Source organism: Cucurbita moschata, unplaced genomic scaffold, assembly GCF_002738365.1.
Source record: "Cucurbita moschata cultivar Rifu unplaced genomic scaffold, Cmos_1.0 Cmo_Scf00058, whole genome shotgun sequence".
Lineage (NCBI taxonomy): Eukaryota > Viridiplantae > Streptophyta > Magnoliopsida > Cucurbitales > Cucurbitaceae > Cucurbita > Cucurbita moschata.
The window spans coordinates 679,068-704,661 of record NW_019268574.1 but is presented as its reverse complement, the minus strand read 5'-3'; the positions used below and the strand labels follow the sequence as shown (position 1 = coordinate 704,661).

Sequence of the window (25,594 nt, the reverse complement as noted above, 5' to 3'; positions counted from 1 at the left end):
TGACTTTTTATTTTATTTTAAGGGAAAAATAGGGAAGTGCCACTTATGCACTTCTTTAAACTTATTTTGCTCCTTTATAAGCTAGGAGAGTAGGGTAGAGAAGATTAATATTTCACAAGATGATTATATGTGACTTGATCTTAGTCTGAAGTAAGTTCTGCATGGACGATAATTACTTTTATACTTGATTCAATATACCTAAAATTTTGGGGACAAGATCAAATAGGGAGCAACTCAAAGAAGAAAAAGTAGACAGGTAGTTATCTTATAAAAGTTGAATTCAGAACTTGAACAATGGAGTCTCATTGTCTCATTGTCTAACGACCCACTTTTCGAGACTTCGAATTACGAATCGTTACATACATTCGAGGGTAAAATAGTGATAATATTATTCATTTTTTAAAATATGTGACTCAAAAATAATTCGAAACGTTAGAAATATAAGTTTACTTTAAGAATTTAAAACGTACAATATGTGTCCATGGAAGTTATACAAATGTTACAAATAAATACAATGTTCCGAAACTAAATTAAAATATAAAACATGGACAATGATATAAATCTATCCGCCCTTGCAGTTACACAACTCTAGGATGCTCCTATCATCGATCATTAATCAAAATTTGTTGCTTTGGCTGAGTGGTTAAGGCGTGTGCCTGCTAAGTACATGAGGTTTCCCTGTGAGAGTTTGAATCTCTTAGGCAACGTATTCTTTTTAATTGCTTTCTTGAATTGAGATCATTGGCTCCTACCACTATCGGGCTAAAACCTCTAACAATTTCAACCATACATGTGCATGATCCCGCAACATAAATGATGCACACGACATATTTTGGTCATGTCATTTAGACAGTTCATACATCGATTAGAGCCATAACTCTTTAGACAGTTCATACATCGATTAGAGCCATAACTCTTCTAGAGTTGGGTCCTTAAGGTCCCATTAAAGACACGGGGTTGTGTAATGATTTGGAAAAAAAAATGTTATATTAAAACGACAGTTCATACATCGATTAGAGCCATAACTCTTTAGACAGTTCATACATCGATTAGAGCCATAACTCTTCTAGGGTTGGGTCCTTAAAGGTCCCATTAAAGACACGGGGTTGTGTAATGATTTGGAAAAAAAATGTTATATTAAAACGACAGTTCATACATCGATTAGAGCCATAAATCGATTAGAGCCATAACTCTTCTAGGGTTGGGTCCTTAAAGGCCAAAGGCCCCATTAAAGACACGGGGTTGTGTGATGATTTGGGAAAAAATGTTATATTAAAACTCGCAGGAAATCTCACGATTTCCGACCAGGTATNCCCCCCCCCCCCCCCCGTTAAAAACCCTACTCTCATGCTCTCTATCACCAACATAATCTTTTCTTCATTCCGCAACCGAACGATGCATTTGAGAGTTATCCAAGAAAGAAAATGAGATAAAAATCGAGAAATTACCTTATGAAGCTAATGAACTCAAGTCGAAGCCCTAATCCACGAACCTAACTCATTGCAGCCTACAAAACTAATAAGTTATGGATATGCCCTAAAGTATGTGACATGGTTTGACATGAGTAGAATTAAGCGTTGGAATATAGTTTTTAAAGCGGGCAACGAGTAATTAGTAAGTTTAGTCAAGGCCAACTAAGTGAGTGACCTTACTGGTTGAAGTTAGATAATTGATTGATGTATGATGGTGCATGCCATGTGGCTCCTGCACGTACCATATTGATTATGTGATACTTATATGTTCTTTGTATTATCATTTGATGTATGCTATGTATGCTATGTATGCATGTGATATCCATTACACTATGTTACGAATGAAATGAAATGTCATGTCTGTACATTATTTCTTGCTATGTAAAGTTATGTGATGGATTATGTGATCATTGTCATGTATACATGATGCATAGATAAAATGAGAAAGGAAATGAAATGAAATTAATGTCATGTTAGGAATGAAAATCATGAGACCTTATGTATGTACGTATGTCATGTGCATTGGGATACTTCCCCGTTATATTATGCTAGTACAGACGCGTACCTTCGATATTTAGGTTTGTCATGATACCATGTGCGCCTTTCCTTTTTCGAGGCGTCCGATGACATGTAATGCGTTGTGTCCGATCAAGTCAGACCAATGGGGTACGTATATGAGCCCGTCTTGTGGTCGATGTGCGTTACACATCAAAAGTTCGGGTTGGTTGTGATTACATTAGAAAGAAAGATCTCAATCATGTGATGTGTGTGATTACATTAATAACCCCAACAGTGGGGTGACTTACTGAGTATTCTTAAAATACTTAAAATACTCAAGTCATATGCTTTAGGTAAAGATAAAGCTCCCATTAGGGGTGTACATGGTCCGGGTTGGGCTGGGTTGAAGGATTTTTTTGACCCAACCCAAAAGTTCGGGTTGGTTGGATTGGTACAACCCAACCCAAAAATTTTCACAATCCAACTCTCTATTTTCGGGTTAGGTTGTCAATTTTTTTTTAAAAAAGTTTTATTTATCCACACTTTATAATTATTGAGATACAATTTTTGATAAAATGTATTAAGAGTTCACAAACAAACACAAATCGATATATAATTATTCACAAATTTAATAAAAAACAGCAAATGAAAATTATAACATATTAACCTAGTTCAATATTGTAATAAAAATAAAGACAGCTAAATACCGATATTTATTGAGAATTGGTTAAGGTAAAAAAAATATAAGAATAGATCATGAAATTAAGTAAATAATAGAAATGATAATTTCATAATAGAAATGATTAGTTTAAAGATATAGTATATAATAAAAATAAGAAATACTCTAAAAAGATTGATCGGAAGCTACAGTAACACTGAACAGTCAAAACATTTGAATTTTTAGATTACTAAAACAAAAAATTTAAAAATAATAAAATAATATAAAAGAAATTAAAAAAAATTATAAATTATAAATTATTTTTAAAAATTATATAGTTATTTTTTAAAAAAAATATATAAAAGAAACTAAACAAAATAATAAAAAGAAATATGCACGGGCGTCAAACTCGAGCATGAGTAGGCTGAAGAATCACTCTAGCAAACCCATTAATACAAATAGAATTTTATTTCTTAATATATTTATATATTTTTATTTGGCTCGGGTCAACCCGAAGGTTTTGCCCCACGAAACCAAAACCGAACCAATTTAGTTCGGATTCAGAAAAATGAATCAAACCTTACCCGACAAGCTAATCCAACCTTTGGGTTGGGTTGGGTTGGTCCGGGTTGTCCGATTGAATGTACACCCCTAGCTCCCATGCACGAATGACAAGGAATACTAGAAATGACATGTAAGTCGAGATAGATCATGATAGGGCAATTGCACATTGAATTTCTTTTAATAGTTGATAGGTGTTTTTAACGCAATTTATTTTATATTAAAAAACTATGTTATCTTTATTTTCTTGTTTTGAATTGAATACGTAAGTCCATGGTTTTATTTAAAACCATTTATTATGAATTTCGGCATATGAGATTAAAGCATGCATGGGATAACGTCACTAATTACGCTAATAAAATTAGGGGTTTTACAGGTTGTACATCTTTAAATCTCGTAAATATCTCGCCTCTCACATGACCCTTAGGTTGTTGGTCGTTTGTTTCTGTTTGTTGGTCATTATGTTATATGTCTTGTCTTGCACATTATGGCATCAGTAATGGTGTTCGACCCTATTAGAGGTGCCACAGGTGGTACTATAATCGGTGGCACGGTTGGGCAAATCCAACCCTCTAAACTTTGCTAGCCGGATTCCTTCTACCCCTACCTCATCCTATAGCAAGTGGTCGTCCTCTTCCAAGTATTCGAGGTGGAATAATCTATTATTCGATACATAAGACACTAACACTTCGACACTTAACATGAAATCTTAAATCATGCATAACATTCATTGTAACGACCTAGATTTCTACTAACCTAAAGTCGCTACTGTATGTATTACGTGGCTTCTTATGCAAAAATAATCATTTAAAACGCCTTCATAAAAAAATGTCATGGACTTACATGTCTAGTAAGGGGTCTTTAAAACAATATAAAAGAAATATTAAATTAAAACAGACATAAGTAAAAATAAAACTACAATACCCTATGCTAACCCATAGTATACGAAATTGAATACAACTACCTTATGTATGTGTCACGATCTTCAAATTTGCGAAGTTGCCGTCAACCGTGAAGAGGTGCCTTGCCTTTACCTGAAATATAGAAGTAGCACGTTGCTTGATTATTTTAAAAAATACTCAGTAAATGATCTCACTGTTGGGGTTAGATGCAAACACTTGCAATCATGAATGAAACCTATCATTTAAAACCATATTCCCTTAGGTGACTACCCAAAGTGTGTCATTGGATGTGTATTTACTATTCTATACACGGCCTATACGTGCAAATATGGACCCACCAGTCGGTTCACACATTTTCCGGGACCCCTTTCTGGTCGAGCTAGCATTCTCTGGTGCTATTGTCGAACAATGAAACACCAATATTAAGATTTCGAGGATGAAAGTTTCTTCTAGACGTGTATGATGTATGAACTAAAAAAAAAGTAAATTATTTATGTGTAGTTAGACATAGTTAGTTTAAATCAGTAGAAGCAAGTTTTTATGTATAATTAGGCTTAGTTTAAATTATTAGGAGCATGTTTTAAATTATTTCATGCAAGATTAGGTGAGTCAACTCCCATAGTAGTTCTAATTTATGATTGTTGGACACTTCAGGCCAAATTAAATTTCAGAGAGCAGCAGCGCTATCATCAAGGAGTCGTAGTAGTTTCAGCCTAGGCCAACCAAGAAAGTGGCTCTACTGTCGTAGGATATAGAAATTGTATGTTGTATATTGGCAGAGGCTTGTAGTTTTGCACGTGTCATAATTTGTATGTTGAGACCATTATGATTTAAGACGTAAATGTTATGCAAGGTGAACGTTAAGTTGACTTGGATGAATTAATATGTGATATAATGTGATGTGATATGTTATTCTCGGATTACATTATGTGCATGGTAAGGTATTTACTGTATGAATTGCACGTTATGAAACGTTATGTTGAAAGCATGAAAATGTTACATTATGTCTTGTGAATTGAAAGTAACTTAGTTTCTTCAAATAATTAGTTAAGTTTCTCCATTACGGTGTTCTCGAAAGGGTTCATGTTGTGAGGTCTTATAGATATGAGTGCATATTTTTTCCGTTTCTTATTTCACGCTTAGTAGAATCTTTAGGAGATTTNAAAAAAAAAAAAAAAAAAAAAGGCGCCAATAGTACAACTACGAAAAATGACTCGAAAATGGCTAGAAAATGAAAGTATTTAAGTTTGGTTTTTTTTATTAAACATATGAGTCAAATTTATTTAATTTGAACGTTTCTTAGAGTTTCGTTTAAAAATATTGAAAGAAACTTAGATTTTTCACATAAGGATTTAAGTGTCTCCATTAGGGTCTTCTCTGAGAGTGTTAAGGTTGTGAGATCTAATAGACATTAGTACATGTTTTTTTTCATCCTTATTTTACACGACAATCTTTAGTTGATATTGTACCATACTAAAATGAGATAATAATTTTTTTGAATGAGTTAATGACCCTCGTCACAAATAGGAAAAAAAAGTGTAAATGGTACACTTAAGAAAATGAGTCGATAAGTGGCGAAAATGGAAGTGTTTAAGTTTAGTTTTTTTACAAAACATATGTGTCCAATTCATCAAATTTGAACGTAACTTATAGTTTCGTTGAAAAGTATTAAAAGTAACTTAATTTTTTCACATAATTATTTGAGTGTCTCCATCAGGGTCTTCTCGAGAGGGTTTAGGTTATGAGGTCTTATAGACATGAGTACATATTTTTTTTCTTCCTTATTTTAACCTTAGAAAAATCTTTAGGGGATTTGGTACGATACGAAGATGAGAAAATAACTTGTCGGAATGAGTTAATGACCCTTGTCTCAAAGAAGAGAAAAAGTGTCCATGATACACCTACCGAAAATGACTTCAAAATGGCCCAAAAATAAAAGTATTTAAGTTTGGTTATTTTTACTAAACATATGTATCAAATTCAGCAAATTGGAATGTTAGTTATAGTTTCGTTCAAAAATAGTGAAAGAAACTTAGTTTTTAAACGTATTGATTTAAATGTCAACATTAGGGTCTTCTCGATAGGGTTCAGGTTGGGAGGTCTTATAGACATGAGTCCATATTTTTATTCTTCCTTATTTTATACTTAGTACAATCTTTAGTGGTTTTGGTATGATACTAAAACGAGAAAATAACTTTCCTGAACGACTTAATGACCCTCGTCTCAAAGAGGCAAAAAAGGTGCCAATGGTACACCAATGGAAAATAACTCGAAAATGACCGAAAATGAAAGTGTTTCAAGTTTAGTTTTTTTTATGAACATATATTTCAAATTCATAAAATTTTAACGTTTCTTAAAATTTCGTTGAAAAATATTGATCTTAAAATTTCAAATTCATGTTTTTTTCTTCCTACGCTTACTAATCTTTAGTGGATTTGGTATAATATTAAAATGAGAAAACAAATTTTCTGAATGAGATAAAGACCCTCGTCTTAAAGAGGAAAAAAAAGGGTAAATGGTACACCTATGGAAAATGACACGAAAATGGCCCGAAAATGAAATGTTTTAAGTTTGATTTATTTACTAAACATATGTGTCAAATTCATCTAATTTGAACGTTCCTTAGAGTTTCATTGAAAAATATTGAAGGAAACTTAGTTTATTCACATAATGATTTAAGTGTCTCCATTAGGGGCTTCTCGAGAGGGTTTAGGTTGTGAGGTCTTATAGACATGAGGACATGTTTTTTTTCTTCCTTATTATAAGCTTAGTATAATCGATTTGGTAGGATATTAAAATGAGAAAACAACTTTTCTGAACCAGTTAATGACTCTCGTCTCAAACACGAAAAAAAAGTTTCAATGATAAAGATATGGAAAATGACTTGAAAATGGCTAGAAAATGAAAGTGTTTAGGGTTTTTTTTTTTTTTTTTTTTTTTTTTTACTAAACATATGTGATAGATTTATCAAATTTGAACCTTTCTTAAAAATTTTGCTGAAAATATTGAAAGAAAGTTTGCTTTTTCACATAATGATTTAAATGTCTCCATTAGGTTTTTCTCGAGAGGGTTCAGGTTATGATGTCTTATAGACATGAGTACATGTTTTTATTCTTCCTTATTTTGTGCTTAGTATAATCTTTAGTAGATTTGGTATGATAGTAAAACGATAAAACTACTTTTCTAAACGAGTTAATGACCCTCGTCTCAAAGGGGAAAAATAAGTGTCAATGGTACACCTACGAAAAATGACTCGAAAATGGCTCGAAAATGAAAGTGTTAAGTTTGGTTTTTTTTACTAAACATATGTGTCAAATAAATCAAATTTGAACCTTCGTTACAGTTTCGGGTAAAATAGAAGAGCTACCATTATGTGTGGAGGAAATATCCACTGAGAGGAGACGAGGGACTACACAAATTATTTAGCTCCTGATAGACGCCACTTTGGTGTGAGATAATGGTTAGGGGATACCTGAATTAGGCGCAAACTTCCTAGGGCCCAGTGACAAGCTCGTGGAAACTTATTTTTATATTCAACCCCTTCCCCTTTTCTTTTCAAGTATGGGGCGAGGTGGGATGTGCTCGGAAGCTGAACCGTGACAAAGGGGTGTCGATCTGTGGCGTTAGTGTTAATTTGTATTCTTTTCTTTGAGAGTTTTCATTTGTATTCTTTTGGTTTTTCGCACATATGACATGCTTGTAAATAACTAATATAGTACCTGTTTTGTATTTCTATTGAATTGGATGTTATCGATGGTATTTTATGATTTTAAATGGGACGAAATTTTAACTTATTTTTTGCATTTTAATTGTTTGATTTACTTTGCATCTTTCGACTTTTGGTCGTAGTCTGATTTTTCGAAAATTCAAAAAATTTGGTCATGATAGATTGGTATTAGAGTAGCGAGTTTTAGTCCTATCAACCTTTTTTATAGGTATAGTGTTTTATACCTCGGTTACTCAACTCTTTGACATGTCATTGTGACTAGATATATTGTCTAGACGTGTATTTTATTCTAAGACTTATGAGGATGTAACTTTTGAGATTTATGATTATTATGATTACTATTTATGTTGCTTGATGGAACAATGTGCTAGGATATGTAGTAACCTAAGTTTGTTGTCTTCATGATAGATTATGGTTTCTAAGAGAATAAGGACTTATGTCAGGTCTCATCCTATGACAGGTAGAAGAAGGGTTGAAGAAGACATCCCAATTTCGACACCTAAAACGAGACAACATCCACTCCAGGGCGAGGATAGAGAGCTGTTCCTAATGCTGACAGAGCCATGCTGAAGGCACGAGTGTCTAAGAGAGGTCGAAGTAGAACCGTGACTCGAGATTCCCTTGAGATAGTTCCTTGGGCACTCGTGCCAAGGAAAATACCACTGGTGTAGCACCCACCCTTGCCCGGGAATCTTTTCTTTAAAAGTATTATCTCATGGTGCTCCCACAAGTTGGTTGAGTATACACACTAGAGCAGGGCAGTGAGGGAGGACGATGAGCTAGAATAGTAGTAACAAGTACTCTTCTTTATCTTTAACAGTTTAACCTTTTGTTGGTTGACCTTAATGATATGCATTTATGTATGATAAAAAAAATGATTGAAGTAAATGTCCACTAGAATTAGATCTTTTAGAACGTACGTGACTGTACCATGTCCTTAATGACTGAGATGTCGTGGAATGACCCCTTGATACCCAACATTGGAGTGTGTTAAAGATCACGTGTTTGTTTAGATCGCTGTCAGTTAGTATCTGATTAAATCTCCTTAGAATTAGGGGTTGATTTACTTTTGGTTTGTTTAATTGTTTGTTACGAGATTTTCTGCAAAATTTTAGGTAAATTGATTTAGTTTTGGTTTGTTTACTTCTTTGTTACCAGATTTTCTGCAAAATTTTAGGTAAATTTTCTAAATATTTTTTTGTATTCTCGGTATATATAAAGCCTTCTTGCTCTTCATAATACAATCTTCTCATCAACCATTCAATTATTCACTCCTCCACTAACAAATTGGTAGCAGAGCAGTCTTCTTAAGGGATCTGCGAGATCAAAATGGGAGGAGAATCCAGTTTTTCAGTTGTTGCACCACCAATCTTCAATGGAGACAATTATTCATCTACCAATTATTAGAAGACAAAAGGAGGAGGTTCCAAAAAATCCTATCCACCATGCCGTCATTGTGAGAAGAAAGGTCATCCACCATATAAGTGTTGGAGAAGATGTGACGCGAAATGCTCCAAATGCAATCAACTTGGACATGAAGCAGTGATCTGCAAAGTCAAAGGTTAGGTGAAAGAAGTAGATGCACAGGTAATTGATCAAGAAGAAGAAGATCAATTGTTTGTGGTCACTTGTGTCTGAGACAAAGAATCAAGCGACAGCTGGTTGATTGACAATGGGTGCACAAATCATATGACATATGACAATGAGTTTTTTGAGGAATTAAGAGACATTGAAGTTGAGAGAGTGAGGATTGACAATGGTGAACACTTGGAAGTCAACGGAAAAGGCATAGTAGCTATACCAAGCTATGAAGGTACAAAATTTATTCCAGATGTTTTATTTGTTCCTAAAATTGATCAAAATCTCTTAAGTGTTGGTCAGTTATTTGATAAAGACTATAAAGTGTTGTTAGAGAATAATCAGTGCTTGATACGAGATGCTAGTGGCAAAGACTTGTTCAATGTCAAAATAAAAGGAAAAAACTTTGCTCTAAATCTGATGGAGAAAGAGATGCTAGTGGCAAAGACTTGTTCAATGTCAAAATAAAAGGAAAAAACTTTGCTCTAAATCTGATGGAGAAAGAGCAGATGACCTTTATATCCATTGCTAGTGCCACTGAGATTTGGCACAAAAGACTTAGGCACTTTCATCATTGAGATTTGCTTCACATGCAGTCAAAGAACTTGGTAGAAGGACTCGCTAACATTGATGATGACATGCCTTTTTGCCGTGTTTGTAATTTTGGGAAGAAACATAGACAACCCTTTCCTAAAGATGCATGGAGAGCCTCGAAAAAGTTGTAGCTGGTTCATATTAATTTTTGTGGTCCTGAGCAACACCATTATTAAATGACAATCTTTATTACATTGTTTTTATTGATGATCCAACAAGAATGTGTTGGATTTTCTTGCTGAAGCAAAAGTCAGAAGTTGCGGGTATATTTTAGAAATTCAAAGTCAGAGTTGAGAATGAAAGTGCATGTTTGATTCAGACTATAAGATTAGATAATGGCAAGGAGTACAGTTCGAAAACTTTTAACAACTTTTGTGAAGAAGCTGGAATTGAACATCAATTGACAGCACCATACACTCTTCAACAAAATTATTGAATAAAGGTTAAATGTTATTTTTTAGTTCGATAATTTTAGTGGGTTTTTAATTGAAAAGTCAGTAGTAAATGAAAATGCCAAAATACTTGAAAATGAAAGACCAAGATTTATTTTTGGAAATAGTGGTGTTCCATGGGTCAGGAAAGCTTATAAATATATTGTTCTTCCTATTGTGAAAAGTAGAGAAAAAAAGAAAAGAAACAGAGAAGTAATAGAAGAAGGTTTTTTGAGATAACCAAAGTGTTTTTTGTCTCCTTCTATCGTTAGTTTGTGTGAGATTTATTTCACAATTGGTGAGTTTTTTTTTTTTGACAAGAATGACGTCAGTGAAAGAAGGAAAGATTTATAATGGAGAGGACGAGATGCATGCTTCATGAGAAGGATCTTCAAGAATGTTTTTGGGGAAAAGCAGCGAATACTGTTGTGTGCTTGCAAAAGCTGTTAAGGACCTGACACCATTTGAAGTTTTGTATGGTTACAAACCATCTTTAATGCTCCTTAGAGTATTTGGGTGTCTTTGCTTCACTTACATTCCACTTGTCAAGCGTGATAAGCTTGACAAAAATGCAGAAGTTGACATCTTTGTTGGATATAGCATTATATCCACAGAGTTTTTCTACCACACACTAGTCGTGTTATTGTAAGCCAAGATGTTCATTTTGCTGGAAATGAGCAATGAAATTGGGAAGAACTGACTAAGGTGAATCAAATTTCTAATGCACAAAACAATTTAATCTTTGGGAGCATTTTAGAAGAGTTTGAAGATGAACGACAAGATGCTTTGGTTGATGGTGCACCTGTCAGAGGAGGAGCTTTTGGTGATCGAAAAAAAAAATCTGGGAGTTGATTGATCGACCTCTAAACAAAAAGATAATTGGAGTAAGATGGGTATTTAAGAAAAAGCTTGGAGTTAAGAGCATCTAAACAAGAAGAGTGTTAAAGATCACGTGTTTGTTTAGATTGATGTCAGTTAGTTTCTGATTAAATCTTAAGTTAGTTGTTGATTTAATTTTGATTTGTTTACTGGTTTGTTACCAAATTTTCTATAGATATTTAAGTAGACTTTCTAAATATCTTTTGTATTCTGTCTATATACATGGAGCCTTTTTTCTCTTCATAATACAATCTTCTCATCAACCATTCAATTACTCACTCTGTTACTAAGAGTGCATCATGTACAAAGGATAGGGTAGGATGCACAAAGGATAGGGTAGCTCTTGGTGCACTATAGTGGTCAAAGAACTCAAGGAGGGGTTCCGGAGGACGATAGGGATTATTACAACCTCTTTAAACATGGAAGGATGCGAGTTAAGCAAATAACTAAGGTTATGAACCAGTGGAGAAAGGGTCGGAATGGCATCACAATGCAAGTGAGATAAGTAGACCTAAGGTTGACCTACCATGGGAATTGAGCATAAACAACTTTTAAGGATAAATGTTTTGAAGTAGGGGATAATATGTAGTGTTCGAGCTCTAATGAGAATTAATTTTCTCTATTTTTCCTTTTAAGATAGACTTCTAAACTTTTATTGAGTCTTAGAGGTCGAACTTGAGGTTGTGGTAGACACAAAAAAAATGCTTATAATGATCTCGAAAACCTAGGATAGATATAAAAAAAATAAAAAATAAAAAATAAAAAAAATGTTGGTCAAAGTCAACCAAGGGGCAAAAGGATCATTTGGGGGTCTCAAGAGATCCTAAACGGATCATATTCGGAGAAAAAGAGAAAAGTAAAAAGGAAAAGAAAAGGAACAAAGGGTTATAGTTTACCTTTTATTAGTATGATGATTGATTGTGTGAGTTGTTATATAATCAAAATAATTGGTATCAAAGCTAAGAGATACTCACCTCATCTATGAAGATCGAAAGTTGAAAGATTGGAATCAAGAAGTTTTGTGGATTCAAATTTAGTCTTGGAAGATGTATTTGTATCATAAAGATCATCATGAATCCTTATTTGGGGTGAAGTTAGATACCATGACTATAGAGTTGTAGAAGCTCAAGGATTGGAAAGCTCTAAGGTTGAAGATGTTGACGCTATCCAGAAACGTGACGTTCAATATCTTCAAGAAGAAGACAACATCAGATTGGTTGAAGGCAATGTCAAATATGTATGAAAAATCCTCCGCTATGAATACGGTATATTTAATGCGTAGATTGTTCAATTTACAAATATTTGAAGATGGAACTATTACAAATCATATAAATGACTTCAATATGATTGTAAGTCATTTTGCTTTGTGGAAATTAACTTCGAAAATAAAATTAAAACATTGAATTTGATGTCATATTTACCTGAATAGTAGGATACTTTTGTTATTCTGATCCGCTATTCTCGAGGCTTGGAGAAACTAAAGTTTGATGAATTCGAGATGTAGTTTTCAAAGAAAGCATTTACAAACGAGAAATTGGAGATTAATTAGAAAGTGCTTTCAGTGTTTATCGGAGGAGAAGAAGTAAATCGAAGGACCCAAATATACACGGTCGATAAAAATCAAAGAACCAAGAAAAATATTCAAACACACCCAAACGTAACGTGTTGAAATTGTAGAGATAAGAGGCAGTTTCAGACATATTGTACGAAACGGAAGAAGAAGCAGAATCACAAATCTAGAGATGACAATATTTATATAAGTTCAGGAAAAGATATAGAGGAGGCTCTAATTCAACTCGATTGAAACCTGGATTTTTTATTCAGGTACATCTTTTCATTTATCTCCAAACGAGGAACTGTTTTGAAGTTTCAAATTTAGAAATTTTGAGAAGGTGTATCTCGTTGACAACAAAGCCTTGGAGATTGAAGGAACGAGAGATGTTCATGTACAAACTTCAACAAAAGATCAGTGGACATTAAAGGATGTCAGTATATCTTAGGTCTCAAGAAGAACTTGATCTCCATTGGTTAGTGGAAAACATAGGTTATGTAGTAGAGTTTGAAAAGAGTCCGGGTAAGTTCGTGAAGGGTGCTATGGTGGTAGCACATCATACAAACTATAGAACTTTATACACCATTGTAGGATGTATAAACATGGCTGCTATTGCTGAGAGTTTTTCCCTTTAAGTCTATGACACAATTGACTTGAAAATATGTGCACTAAGTGAATTAAGATGCTAGCTAAAGGAGTTTTAGAAGGCCTAAAATTTGTTGATATGGGTCTTTGTGAGAGATGTGTTATGGGCAAGTAAAAACAAGTTAGCTTCACAAATACTTCTAAAGAACCGAAGGAAGTACGGTTGGAATTGGTCCATAAAAATGTATGGAAACAATCTCAAGTTCCATCACCTGGTGAATCCATGTTTTATGTCACCTTCATGGATGATTTTAGTAGGAAGATATTGGTTTATTTCTTTAAACAAAAATCAGATGTGTTTGCCCCTTCCAGAAGTGGAAAGCTAAAGTTGAAAATCATATCGATTGGAAGATCAAATGTTTGATGTCAAACGGTGGAGAAGATTACAACAAATTAGAATTGAAAGAATTTTTTGTATATGAGGGAATTAGATTAATGATGATAGTTCCTAGTAAGACAAGATAAAATGATGTTGCTAAAAGAATGAAAAGAACATTGAATGAGCGAGCAAGGAGTAGGAGAATTTATTCTAGATTACCAAAGAATTATGGGTTGATGTTGTGAATATAACAACCTACTTGATCAATAGAGGGTCGTTAATACCCTTGGGGTTCGAATAGCGAGAAGAGTTATGGACACAAAATGAATTAAAGTACTCTCACTTGAGAACTTTTAGTTACACTATGTATGAAAATGTTGATCCAGAGAAGAGAGAAAAACTTGATGTTAAGGGTGTGAAGTACTACTTCATAAGCTATTGTTCTGACTTATTCGGGTATAAATTTTGGGATGACAGGAATAGAAAAATTATGAGACATTGTGACATAAATTTTGATGGAAATGTCATATACAAGGAAAAAAGAAGCCTAAAGACTATGAAGCAAGTGGGAGTTAAGATGAGTTGCTGAAAAATTTACCAAGTAATATCGGTGTAGAATCTAAAGAAACTCGTAAGATTACTACTAAAAAAATTCACACCTAAGTAGGTGTTAAGGAGATCATCCACGACTATTAGACCATCTAATAGATATTCACATTCATTACCATACTTGTTACTGACTAACTAAAGAGAACCATAGTTCATTGATGAGCCTGTATAGGTGGCGGGTTCAACGAAGTGGAAATATGAATGATCAGATGAGTTCACTTGAAAAGAATAATATGTGGGTGTTGATTGAGTTGTCCATAATAAAGAGAGCTCTATTGAACAAGTAGTGTCCAGAATCAAGACTTAACCAGATGGCAGAAGTTTCAAGACTCGATTAGTACTTAAAAGATATTCACAAAAAGGAAAGGCAATGATTATGTAGTAATCTTTTCTCCTATTGTGAAATTAACTACTCTTCTAAATTTTGGTTTGTGATGGAAGAATTTACCCCTCGAGTAAATGGAGGTAAATGAATTTTGCTATGTCTTCTTCGATTATTAATACAATATAATTCGTCAGGTCCAACTTCTTGCACTTGCGGCCAACTTTCTCGCAGTACCTCCGCACAGTTTGTAAAAAAATACAAAATTTAAAATTCAAATCTCGTTATGAGATTTTTTATTTAGCCTCTCGTTAGTCAAGTATTTGCGAAGCATGGATATTTGACATACATTATGCACTGCGGAGAGGGACAATGGTAAGCCTATTCTTATATCTCCGTTCAGATCAATCTACAATGTCAAAAAGTTCGATGAAACATGAGATTAACTTGTCATTTCATCCGAAACATACTAAGTTAAACTTGGAACATATGAACAAACCTTCTAAATCACCTCACTAAATCAAGTAAATTTACAATTTGGTGCCTTTATATCAATCTAGACGACGGACTATGCATTGTTTCCTTTTGACTATCAAAATTAACATATTCCATAAAAAATGGAAAGGTGTTTGAAGTTTTGGCCTAGTAGCTAGCATATATATGGCTCGATCTACTTGAACTCTATTTCATCGTGCTATCCATACTTCAAGTGAATTCATGGCTCAGACTCTTTGTTGAAATTGATATATCATGTTGGTACTAATGTTGGAATATCTTAGATATTTAATTTAGTCTTAACTCCCAATTTTTCACTCCATGAAGATGACTTGCTTACTTCTTTTTAACGTTTTTTTTTAGATAACCCCCCTTTGGTGCACGATTTTGTATCAAAGACCTTGGTTCTGTCCTTCAAACAATCACATGGGAGACCCGTTGGTCCTATGGTCAATGAACAACTCAATCCTGACCTATACCCGAAGCTTCGTACGTTCCTTGCGACATAGTCTAATACTTACATTTAGGGCTTCATGTTTTTCTTGTGATACAATCTGCATACCTATATCAAGGACTTCATGTACTCCCTACGATACAATCTACATACCTATGTCTAGGTCTTCATGCGTTCTCTGCGACATAGTCTGAGTACCTATGCCTAGGACTTCATGTGTTCCCTACGACGTAGTCTATGTCGTATGACCAAGTTTCATTGCATATTAGGAGGTTTTTTAGGTATCTCGGTTTCTAGTTCTAAGATTTCTTTGTAGTCTTGAGGCACAACCAAAAAGAATTTTTTAACACGTATGCTTTAAAATCCATATGAGTCATATAAATTTTTTTCGCATGCATAAATCTTCCTAAGCATCTTGTCACTTGGTATTAATAAATCTTATCGCTTTCTAACCATCTTGTAAAGGATTTTAAGGGGTAATTTCGTCATTTCCTCTTGGTTCATACCCAAACATATTCTAATACTCTAGTGAGACCTCACATAATTATCCTCGAGTCTCATATAAAGTTTTTTTCTTTTTTTCTTTTTTTCTTTTTTATCCTTTGGAGTCCTTTAGAATCTTTAATCAACTCATAATTATTATAGGGATAGTTTGCTCATTTATCCCTAAATTTTGGTTTAAGTCTATTCTATTGATCTTGAAATTTGATAATTCTTTTAGGCCGTTCTTATTAAATTTCATGTCATATAGAGGTCACTTGGTCATAAACCAGTGGAACGTAACTATAAGAGAATTTTGATCATTTTAGTTATGAAACGACATTAAAATATAAAACAGGGACAATAATACAAATCTAATAGCACTCCCCGCTGCAAAACTCTTGCATGCTCCTGTCATCGATCATCAGTCCATGATCCACCGATCATCCATTAAAAGTTGTTTCTTTGGGCGAGTAGTTAAGATGTGTGCTTGTTAAGTACATAGAGTTTCCTCGTGAGAATTCAAATCTCTCAAGCAATAAATTTTTTAGCAAACGTGTTTGATAAACCGATTATTTATTGGTTTAAATAAAATTACTTAGAAATTTTTAAATTTTTTTTTTGGAGAATAATTTTATTGAAATAAAAATAAAAAAATAAAATAGTTATTTAAAACTGTAATATTATGTTTAAATAAAATTAATTAAAAGATTATTCAAAGAAGGGAGAATAAGACATTTGAAGATAAAGAGGAATGGTTAAAAAAAAAAAAAAAATTTAAAAAATTTCTAAGTAATTTGCTCATACTACCACGAGGGCTAAGAATTTCTCAGTTAGATTTCCACGGTGTATGTGCATCACTACAATATAAATGATGTACATGACATTTTTTGGTCATTCAGACCGTTCATAGATCGATTATAACCATAATTGTTTTAGAATCAGGTTTTTAGAGGTCCTATAAAAGAAACGAGGTTGTGTAGAAGTTTGGAAAAAAAACGATAAACTTAAATTTCGCAGGGAATCAGACATTATATCTGTAGAGTAACCAACCATAACCCCCCTTAAAAACCCTTCATGCTCTCCATCACCAACATAATCTTTTCTTCATTATGCAACCCTCCTACGCATCCGAGAGTTATCCAAGCAAGAAAATGAGAGCATTGTTTGAAAAGGAAACTGAGAGATTACCCCACAAAGATTTCAAATTTTAGTTAAGATTTTGGGTTTTAGGAGCAAAGGAGTGTCGTATTATTGTATAAACGAGAGGTAGACAAATGACAATAGGATCGTGCATAAACGACGTCATAAAGCTGTCAAAAAAGAGGGGAGAAAGATCAAGGATTACTATGCGTTCTTGAGCGAAGGAGGCAAAGCTGCTTGGACTTAAGTCGGAGTCCTAACCCACAAACCTAACCCATTGCAGCCCATAAAGCTAATACCTATTCTAGACGTGCACGACCCAACTCATTTCGACCTGTGAAGACGTCTACTCTCTAGACGTGGGTCAACTAAGCCTAACATCCTGCAGCCAGGGACCTGTACTCGCACCTTGACTCGTGTGACAACCCGTGCCCTCAGCACTTCACGTGCCTGACACGTGACCCATTTCCAACTGCGGCTCCTCCGACTCGACTCGACAACTTTGCGAGTTGGCTCAGTGGCTCATTTGGCTTAGCTTCTCGGCTCGCTCAAGCTCGACTTGGCGGCTCAGCTCCTCGGCTTAGGCTTCTCGATATACAAACCTATATCATTTCCTAAGTTGTCGACCCTCATGAAGCTATTTCTGATCTTATTTGAGGCATTTGAGTTCAGTAAGACCTCTATTTACCAAATTTTGGTAGTTTTAAGACTTATCTTGGAAATAATTGTCATGTTTTGCTAGAATAAGTTATGGATATGGTCTAAAGTAAAAGTATGTGATATGGTTTTACATTGGTAAAATTAAGCATTGGAATATAGTTTTTGAAGTGGCTACGGAGTAATTAGTAATTTCGGCCAAGACCAACCAAGCAAGTGACGTTGCTGTTGGAGTTAGATAATTAATTGATGTATGATGATTCATGCCTTGTGGCTAGGGGTGTACTTCGAGTTGGATTGGGTTGAGGGATTTTTTGACCGAACCCAATAGTTCGGGTTGGTTGGATTGGTAACCCAACTCAACGCAAAACTTTTCACAACCCAACCCAACCCAACCCAACTCATCCCTCTCTTTTCGGGTTGGGTTGTGAATTTTTTTTAAGTTTTATTAATCCACCCTTTATAATTATAAAGATACAATCTTTTCAAAACTTTTCACAACCCAACCCAACCCAACCCTTTTCACAACCCAACCTAACCCTCTATTTTCGGGTTGGGTTGTCAACAGTTTTTTTAGTTTTATTCAAAACTTTTCACAACCCAACCCAACCCTCTAATTTCGGGTTGGATTGTCAATTTTTTTTTTAAAAGTTTTATTAATGCACGGATACAATCTTTTCACAACCCAACCTAACCCAGCCCTCGAATTTTTAAGTTTTATTAATGCAGGGATACAATCTTTTAACAACCCAACCCAACCCTCTGTTTTTTAGTTGGGTTGTTAATTTTTTTTTTGTCAATTTTTTTAAAGTTTTATTAATGCACGCTTTATAATTATAAGGATACAATCTTTCCACAACCCAACCTAACCCTCTATTTTGAGTTGGGTTGTCAATTTTTTTTAAAGTTTTATTAATGCACGCTTTATAATTATACGGATACAAGATAAAATATAATATAATTATTCAAAAAAATAATTTTTTTTTAAGTTTTATTAATACGGATACAATCTTTTCCCAACCCAACCCAACCCTCTATTTTCGAGTTGGGTTGTCAATTTTTTTTAAGTTTTATTAATGCACACTTTATAATTATACGGATACCATCTTAGATAAAATATAAAAAATATAATTATTCAAAAAAAAATTTTAAGTTTTATTAATACCGATACAATCTTTTCACAACCCAACCCAACCCTCGAGTTGGGTTGTCAATTTTTTTTAAGTTTTATTAAAAATATAACAAAAAAAAAATTCAAAGAAAAATATGTAATATACTTGAATGGAACCCAGGTGTCGGTCTCATTAAAACTAAAATTATTATTATACATTATATATTTATTTCCATCGAGTCGCTCAGGTCAACCAGAAGGTTTTGTTCCACGAACCCAAAACCGAACCGATTCAATTTAGATTCAGAAAAATGAACAACTCTATCCAAAATGCCAATCCAACCCAACCCAACCCTTATAGTTCAGGTTGGGTTGGTCCGGGTTGTCGGGTTGAATGTACACCCCTACTTGTGATTCCTGCATGTACCATATTCATTATGTGATGCTTATATGCTCTTTTTATTGTCATGTGATGTAGGTTGTGTGTGCATGTGATGTCCATTACACTATATTATGAATGAAATAAAATTTCATGTCTGTAACATTATGTCTTGCCATGTAAAGTTGTGTGATGGGTTATGTGATGCTTGTCATGTATATATGATGCATATATGAAATATGTTATGAACGAAAGGAGAAAGAAAATGAAATTAATGTCATGTTATGAATGATCATGAGGCCTCATGCATGTATGTATGTCATGTGCATTGAGATACTTCTCCGCTATGTTATGCTAGTACGGGCATTTAACTTTGATATTTATATTTGTCATGATTTCACACGGGTCTTTCCTTTTCTTAGGCGTCTGGTGATGTGTAATGCATTGTGCTTGATTAAGCCCTAAGAGAGTACGTATACGAGCCTGCCTGGTAGGTCCATGTTCGCGTACGTGGGTCGCAGGTGGAGAAGTACTACACATCAAACTCTGCCTGAAACTGGAAAGAGTCTAATGTCATGTTACAGTTTTAAGAGAGGTCCCAACCATGTTAGGTGTGTGATTGCATTACTAACCCTATCATGTTAGGTCCCAATCATGTCCTTAGGCATGATACATGTTCTTCTATGGTCCTCCAATAGATGTACCGTTACCGTTAGGTATGCTTTTTAAAAATAGTAACTGGTTTACATGTAGTAGATTAATTTTTATTAAAATAAAATTTGACATTATGTTTGATATATTAACATGATTATGATCCAAGGTTAGACATAACAAGCATGTTAATGTAATTATATTAACGGAAAGATTGTAAGCATGTGTTGGATGTATTTATGTGATTGATTAGAGAAGTATGTAATGTATGTAAGTTAAGTATTATAGACTTAGTAGTTACGTTCTATGTATAGATTATGTCATCTAGAGGACGAGGAAGAGGGCATCCCTATTAGAGATAGAGGAATGGGAAAGAAGAGATCAAAGTCCGATATGCGAGGAATCGATGAATCGACCTGACGAAATGGTGCCTCCCCCACCTCTAGTGACACCTCTGGGCGCACAAGACCCCACAACTACCCTCGTGGAATCATTGCAAGCAATTATGCAAACAATAGTAAGAACGCAAATGGAAAATACCCCATCATCTACCAAAAAAGAAAAGCATCTGCGAGACTTCAAGAGGGATGACCCTCGTAACTTTAGTAGTTTTACAGATGATCTGACAGTGGCACAACTATGGTTGAATTCAATAAAGATAGTGTTTAGCCTGATCAATTGCCCAGATGATCAAAAGATACAATATGCAGAGTTCATGCTACGAGATGATGGAAAGTTATAAAAAATAGGGTTGTTACATATTTCGGTGTCGTAAATTCACACAGGTTGACTTGATATCAAGGAAAAAATTTAGACTAGCTCCACAGATAAACTAACAAACCTTGTTTAACCTACACAAGTAAGTGACTCTACTATATGCTTGGTCAGATGAATTGTATTACGTATTATAATGCATACTCGTTGCCCTTGCACATATCAGAATTATGATTGCTATGCTATTCAATGTTGTGTTATGTCGTGCTTATAAGCTATACTTTAGTGTGATTATACTATGTTGTAATAATATGTTATCATGATGATAATCTATGATGTATAAACCTCCATAGACCATGACGTGTAAGTTATGTTATGTAAGACAATTTTGATAGAAACTATGTCTGCATCATTCACAAACTCGTTACATGATAAATAGATGGAGGTTTGACTTGCCTCGTAATTTATGTCATTATTTTAAGGCACGTGGACCTCATACATTTTTGTGTCATATGCATCAAAATACTTTTATGTTATGACTAGTATAAACGTGTATTGTACGACTTACGACATTTATGTTCGTCATGATGTTATGTGGGTATTTTCTCTCTGTGGTGCCTGAAAGCACATTAGCGAGTGCTAGCCAGATAGGCCTAGGGGGTACGTGAGTCCGCTTGATGGGTCCATGTGCTCGTGGTTGGGTCGTGTGTAGGAGAGTACTATACATCCAACCTTGCTCGGACTGGAAAGCTACCTAAGGCCATGCCATGTTTCTTTTTAAATAATAGGTCCATTATGTCACGTGTTTGTATTTCTCGACCTCAAACGTGCGGTTACTTACTAAGTATTTCTTAAAATACTCAAACTATGTACTGCTCTTATTATTAAGGTAAAGGTAAGACACCCACGTACTAATGGTGACATCGCAATGACGGCTAGGAACAAAAGGTAGAGTTCGTCACACTTATGTCTATTTAGTAGCCCTTAAGTTAGTTTAGAGTTCACATTATTTTTCTTTATTTTATCTAGAGTTCACATTATTATTTAAAAAATTTTATTATGAATATTTTAGGGCTTGTCATGAGCGTCGTTAGGGCTTGTCATGAGCATGTGAAGATCATGACGCCACATGCTTGAAGATGTATGATCGTGACATATAACTCTCATGCACTCCCACACGCTCGAACTTAGTCTCATGCTATCTGAACATAGGACCATAAAATCACTCTACAACATGTTGATGGTCTTTGCCTAGTCATAACACGCCCAGTGGGACTCGAACCCACAATCGCCTGATTAGAAGTCAGACGCCTTGTCCATTAGGCCATGGGCGCTTTTCATTATGTGACCAGTTGGATGTAAACTGAACGTGGAGCTCATTAATTACAACTTATATGTAGATCAGATTGGCAAAGGAATAATTGTTTGTCAGAAGAAACTATTCTCGTAAGTCAATTTCCATGGTTCTTTTCATCAGAATTCCATTAATATCGTTACAAATCTCTTGAACTAAAAAAATAAATAAATATCAATATGATTTACCTGTTATAAGAAATTACATCATAAATCTGTCATCAAAAGGAGTTTAAAATGGATCATAAGTGGCCACATTTTACTTAAAAATTGTTGCCAAAGGGGAGAAAATTAAAAAAAAAAAAAAAAGTTGTATAGTATTTACGATGAAACCGAGAGGGATAGTTTGATAAAATGGTACGTTTAGCAGACATATGTATTTATTAGACATATTTACAAGTGTGTGGCCTGTTGCGAGGTTGCTTTGAAAATCGCCTTCTACAGTCCCTTCATTTCGTCATGAAACTTGAAGATCATGTTGCATGAAAGAGCTAGAGATCAAGAATTCACCTCATCTGGACCTTGGCTAAAGTTATAAGCTTCAAAGTTAGTTCGAAAACTTAAATCTCGCTAGAGTTAAAACCTAGAAACTTGTTATTTGTTGAAATGCTCTAGGCACTTTTAGCTCCCGATTCTTTCATGAGGTTTCTTCCTTATCTTTCTCTCAACCTTGGGAATTCATTTTTAAAGGAAAATTCTCATGTATGTCGCAAATTTCTCGATTCTTTCTCTCGACATGATACCAATATTTTTTTGCAGATTCTAAAGGTAATTGCGAAACTTGATAGAGAGCTCTTCCAGTGTCAACTTCTTTATGAAATATTCTTTTCTCATCCTCTTCAAGTTTATATAATCCTTGGATTAAAGCTTAATGGACCTTAGTCGAAAAACTTTGGAGTTTTGTCCAAATTCATAAAAAACGAATCTCATAAATTTTTTTCTTTGATTGTCCTTTATTTTTAGGTCTTTAGATTTTGGGTCTTCATGATACTTCTTCATTGAGTGCTTAAAAATTGATTCATATTGGTTTGAATAGATGAATTTACTTGTAGTCTCAGCTCAATTTATTGAGTCAAGGAAGTATATATTATAGCAATCGTGCTTAGAGTATAAATGAAAGGAGTGGCACAAAGTGTGGCTTAGGGAAACATGGGTATAGAAAATCTTAAAGGGAGATCTTTCATATCTTTCGAGATCAAAGTGACGGTGGTGAAAATGAAATTACATAGAATGAGATGAAGAAAGATCATGCTTTAGCCTAGTATGTAGACGAAATCGCTTTCCAATTAAGAGGAAGCTTTTGTTACTATAACCTTCCTGACCACGATTTCTTTTTTGTTCTAGTTATAAAAGAACTCGACTTTGATTCTTAAATAATCTAACCAGTATTTACAACAATTTAACCTTTCGAATGTAAATAACCCTAATCCTCAATGGTATACTCCTCTCCATCCCACGACTATGAAAACTCAAATTGAGGGAATGTACTTGGGATGTTTTCAACACTTGATTCCTTCCTGAAACTTGTTGGGGAGCTAATTTAAAAGTGATTAGAATTGCTTTGAGGGAATTTGATGAACGGTAGTCTCTTAATTTATTTTGAAAAACATGACATCAATGAAATTCCTAATCCAAAAGCCTCCCAAGAGTTTTAAGGAAATTCAAGACTTCATTTTTGTTTAAATGAAAGCCCCTACTTAATACTTTACAGAGGAAGATAGTGAAACCTTAAAATTCTCTTAAATTTGAAGTTCATTTTTTAGAAAAATTAGAAAAATGACATTTTTGCCCTTTATGTTTACGTTTCCTCAATAAACCGTTTTCCTCAACAAACCTTTTTCAAACGCTTTGAATCCTTATAATTTCTTCCTATGGTAAAATTACTTACTTAGGCCCTTTGTCTTTGCTTATGTCTCTTAGTTCCTATCCTTGAGCCTTTTAAACATCTTGTGGGCTTCTTAAACATACTTGAGTTACCTTAATCTTACTTGGGGCTTTACTAGTAAGTAACGTAACCCTGTCGTGAGGGATATAGGGGAATGGACGGAGCCACTATGTGTTAAATCTAATATTTGAATCATGATCTGAATCTTTGACATGATTTGTTATAAATTGTATTAGAGCTCTAGGCTTATAGATTCTGTAGACTAGCCTATGGTGTACACTTTGAATGTTTCCATTGTCTGGCTTACGAAATATAATAAAAGATATTATTTTTACTTTTTTGTGACTTGCTATACTTAGAATGTGAGTGGTACATGATGTATTGATGATTCAATACACGTTTAGATTTAGCAAAATTTTATTCAAATCCTATATTGGATGAAAGTCTCACGTCAGTTAATCTAGGGAATGATCATGAGTTTATAATCAAGGAATACTCTCTCCATTGGCTGAGGCCTTTTGGGGATGCCTAAAGCAAAGTCATCAGAGCTTATGCTCAAAGGTGGACAATATCATACCTTTGTAGAGAGTTGTGTTCATCTAACATGGTATCAGAGCCATGCCCTAAACTTAGTCATGTTAATAGAATCCTCAAAGGTCGAACAAAGAACTCTAAAAAGAAAAAGGAGTCGAGCTTATGCTCAAAGTGGACAATACCATACCATTGTGGAGAGTTGTGTTTATCTAACATTGTCAAGTTATAGTATCATTAAAAATAGTAGACTACTGAAACTAGTGTACGCATAAAAATGATTTTACTTAAGAAGATTAGATGTTTTAATCTGATGTTTCAAAACATTAAAAAAAAAAAATGTAGTTTTATGATTATTAATGTTTTCGAGGCCTTTATGGATGTGGATTGCAATATGAGGTGTCCAAAATATGACATACAATTATGAAACTATGAATTCAAATTGAGCAAAGTGGGAGATTCACGATGATGAGAGTATATCATGAATTTTTTTTCAAACCAATCTAGACTTTTCTCCATATTTACTTGTAGGAATCACTCAAAAATCTATATTAACTCTAATTTAAGCCGGAGTTAAGGGATTATGGAATAATTAAGACAACCAAAATTTAAAATCCTAAACTAGACAACTTTCTCGAGATTCAAGGGACTTTAAAATAACCCTCTGAATGGACTCTGATATCCATGATATTTTAATAGAAGACTTGGCATGACATGATTAGGCTATGCATGAAATTTGGAGGTCATTTGACAATGTTAAAGGGTTGAACAAAAGATAAGTGTAAAATAACCAAAATGACTCTAAAGTTAAGTACCACTGAAATTATTATTACTAAAAAAAAGAGAGTACAGAGAAGAAAACTGAAATATGAAGTGTTGTACTCTAGCTGTATTTAACAGTAAGACTTCTATTTAAACTGAAATAACTTGACCAATTCAAACTAGCCATAAGTTTCACTAAATTCTGACAGCCTCAATATGTTTCGAACGAGCA

The 25,594-nt window shown here is 34.1% G+C and overlaps 2 non-coding genes across 2 annotated transcripts; one reads left to right on the top strand and one right to left on the bottom strand.

Annotated features, from left to right (window-relative positions):
* The first annotated feature begins 625 nt into the window (after positions 1 to 625).
* Positions 626 to 707, top strand: TRNAS-GCU. The gene has a single exon. It is a non-coding gene; the product is annotated as a tRNA-Ser (tRNA).
* A 21,385-nt stretch (positions 708 to 22,092) lies between these two features.
* Positions 22,093 to 22,165, bottom strand: TRNAR-UCU. Its single transcript has one exon. It is a non-coding gene; the product is annotated as a tRNA-Arg (tRNA).
* Positions 22,166 to 25,594: the final 3,429 nt, after the last annotated feature.